The sequence below is a fragment of the Pocillopora verrucosa genome, chromosome 6 (genome assembly GCF_036669915.1).
Source record: "Pocillopora verrucosa isolate sample1 chromosome 6, ASM3666991v2, whole genome shotgun sequence".
Lineage (NCBI taxonomy): Eukaryota > Metazoa > Cnidaria > Anthozoa > Scleractinia > Pocilloporidae > Pocillopora > Pocillopora verrucosa.
In genome coordinates, this window is record NC_089317.1 from 22,755,227 (window position 1) to 22,759,021 (window position 3,795).

General features: G+C 37.7%; 1 pseudogene; it reads right to left on the reverse strand.

Moving 5' to 3' along the window:
- Positions 1-205: 205 nt before the first annotated feature.
- On the reverse strand, positions 206-3,102 carry LOC136281950 (uncharacterized; annotated as a pseudogene).
- Between the last annotated feature and the right edge of the window lie 693 nt (positions 3,103-3,795).

A 3,795-nucleotide genomic window follows, 5' to 3' on the forward strand; every position in this document is an offset into this window, starting at 1 on the left:
AATGTTGAGGACTGTAAATATTACTTATTTTAAGGGCTTGGAAAAATATTATGCAAATCACAAAATATCAGCACAACTATTATAAGTTAAAACATTGAATAATTTGAAGTGTTTATTTAGGAAGGTGAATGGTGATCTTCCATATTTCAGTAGCTCAGTGGCAACTTTATTTTTCCTCCATGTTTTTGCTATAACTGGCTCTTTTTTATGTGGTTTTCTGTGGGATTTTTTTTAACACTTTCTTGAAGTTGGCTGACCACTCAATAATTGCTTCATTTATTTCCTTGTATTTCTTTAGAACTTGTACTTGAATGTGTGCCAGGTGATTTAAGAAGTGTTCTTTGTGGTATCTTGAGCTTGAATTTTTTGTTGCATTTTTTAAAAGTTTTTCATATAACATAACATCTTTGGTTGTGCCAAGAATCTCTGAAAGAGCTTTTGCTGTTTTTCTGGATGGTATAAAATCTTCAGATAATTTTGGTTTCTTAGCCAGTGGTTCACCTGTCTCATTTTGCACTGTTTCACTCAGCTGCTGTGGTTCCGGAATCTGATTATTTTCTAGGTTTTCACTACTCTCTTCTTCATCAATTAACAGAGTTGTATCTTCAGCTTCTTCTTCACATTCACCATCACTCTCAAATGACTGATCTTGAACTGGCAGATTCTGTTGCATGCATTCTTCTCCATCATGGTTTTCTTCATTGGGAATTCTGGTAGCTGGGATTTTGATTCTGCTTTGAATGCATTCTTCCCAGCAGTGTTGAAGGAAAATTTTCTCCATTCTGATATTGGAGGAGCAAAAGTGGTGAAGGGAAGGTCCTTGCTCCCTGAATTCAATTTCCTCAGGACCATCAAAGAACTCAATACAGTCTTCATCCTCAATAATTGAAACTCCTTCTCCTGGTATGAGGAAGTCAGCAATAGACTGAAGGTGAGCCTCCCAGTGCCTAGCATGTGTGTTGATGACATCTTTGGGTAAAACTGTGTTTCTCAGCTTTGGTAGGGCTTTGCTGATGTTGCTGATTTCCTTTTCTTGCCTGATAATGCAGGTCACAGCTATGTTTCCTCCTTAATAATATACATGGAAAAATTACTCAGTTCTGATTGGTAAAGATAAATGCAGTTTTCAGGTAATTCAGTCCAGAAGAGAGTTAATTCAGTGCAAAAGAGGGTTAATTCAGTGCAAAGAAAGAAACAAATCAGACAGTCTGATTGGTCAATAATCAAAGAAACTCACAGATAGCCAATCAAATGCGAGCCTTGGATGTCGCAACAAAATTTGAAAATTTGAAAATTTGTGAGTGAAACAATGGCCGGCGTTTTAAGTAGGTTTTCTTTCGCCACCACAGCTGAAAAACAGCTTAAACAATGAAAACACTGTAAAAGGCGCTGCTTTTTGGTTGTCGGTTTGGAAAAAGTGGTGTTTAGAGAAGGGAATTGCCGAGGAAATAAAAAATTACAAGCCAACCGGGCTTAACACTTTGCTTGAGTGATCCAACGCTGAAATTAAAAACAAACATGGTTAAACCTCGGAAAGGACGATTCCATTTCATCAAAAGTGATTCGGACACAGACTGAACAGTTGCTTGAACTGTTTAGCTGGACTTTGAACTTTTTTGCACCTTAAAGATGCGAAGATATCAAATGTTGCATATTATTGTTTTGATCGTACGCAGTTGTTTTGACCGAACGCATGGTTTGAATAAATTATTTTTTGCACTTGATGCGCGCGCTTTGCTTATGTTTAATTATGATAGACCATCTCTTATTTTTCCATGTATATTATTAACAGGTAATCATATGATTTTTCTTGTGCAGTTTGGAATAAACAAGCACTTGTTAATTTTTTCAAAGACCACAAATTGCACTCGCCCTACAGGCTCGTGTAATTTTGTTAGTCTTTGAAAAAATTCACTCGTGCTTATTTATTCCAAATTGCACTTGAAATCGTGTGATTACCTATACGAAGTCTTCTCTGCTTGCATATGCAGAACTGCGTTGCTCACTAAGCTTTTCACTCTTCCTGGTGATGTCGGTCAGCTCCTCAAACAACCTCTCAAACATTTCTGCATTAGTTGAACAGTGTGAAGCAAGACAGAGAAGAAAGGCAGAATGAGATACACATGCATGGAAGTTTATGCCAAAGAGCTTTCTGCTTGTGAAGGCTGTAGTTGGGTCATCACTTTTCGGCACGAAATTGCATGCCTCCAACACAGGTTATGCAACCTTAATATCAACTTTGGTGACCTCTTTCTGTCCTAAGCATAAAAGATTTTCACCATTTCGCACAGGGTGGCCAGCAAAGCTCTCACATCATGGGTTGTTGTCTGGTAAAGGGCTATAGTTAAGTAGATTAGGGTCTTGCGATAATCTACTCCTCATTTTTTCTTTTTGTTAAGTTGAACAGCTAGTATTTCTTTAAGTTTTATCAGTGTATCAATGTCAGAAATGTGATGTGGGATTTCTTCCAGAATGTTTTTAATGTGATTCATGGAGCAGTGAAGAGCTTCAAAACACAGTACCTCATAGGACTGGAGGTTGAGACTTTCCACAGAAACACTCTCATCCCCAAACAACAGTGCTGGAATTCTTGTTGCCCCTCCAAGTTCTTCATTTAAAAGTCCTCTTGCTTCAATTTCAGCTCGTAGCTCGCTGACCTTGAGATCTTTAAATGGGTTCAAGAGTTGTTCGCCTCTTTTCCTTTCCTTCCTGCAAACACCAGCTGTTGCCTTTCGGTCAATGTTCTGTACTTGCTTTGGGCCATGTAATCTAGATCGTGGCACATCCTTAAATGCCCATCACAACCTGGGCAACCATAATGCCCTCCATGCTGATTTCCGCATTCAAAGTTTGCTGCAGGGTTGTCTCCATTCATGAATCTCATCTCATCTTCTACTTCAACATCCTCCTCTGTTTTCACTTTTTGGGTTAAATTTACTAAATCATCATGTCTGCCTAAACAAATTTTATTTGATCTTCAATGCTGGAACTGCTCTGCCCCAGCATATACAGATAGGGCCTCTCCACTGTTGCCTCATCCACATCTTTTCCATATTGAAATCTAGCTTCTGCATCAGAGAGATGAATTGCTGGGTCATACATCTCTCTCACACAAAAGAGCATGTGACCATAATTTGAAAGGGTTGAATGGTCATGCCAAATCAGCCAATGCCTCTTTTGCTGAAAGCTTTTCAGCCTTTGTTTGATTTCATCATGTGTTCCCCTTATATCCTCACTGATCTTTTCTAGCTCTGCATGAATCTCACTTTCATTGAGCTCTTCATAAAATGCATCGTTTTTTTTTTATTCGAAGGAGGTCTTTGTTTTTAATCAATGCTTCTTTTCTAATGTCTTGGAAGGGAATTTTCCTTGCTTGCAAGAGGCATTTCTTCTGCTCTATCTCTCCCTGTGCATTTATAGCCAATTTGGTAATCTCTCTTTCTATCACTGATAGATAGATTGGATAGATAGATAGTTTATTCACCTTAAGAACTTGCAGTCAAAAGCTGAATTGTGATAAGGTTTACAAACGCGAAATTTTCAGCTTACTAAATTACAACTTATTAATTAATTTCCTAATTAAAAACTGTTACAGAATGACAAAATTACAAGCATGTGTCGAATTCCTATGTAAAATAAGAAACAAATTAATATCTAATTATCACCTACGATCAACGTAACTTAAGAGAAAGCTATTCTTGCATCTTTCAGTTTTACACCTCGGATGAATAAATGTTCTTTGTTCTCTCAGATAGTAGCCATGTTGGTATTTGCTTGGAAGTGGCTCTCCTATAT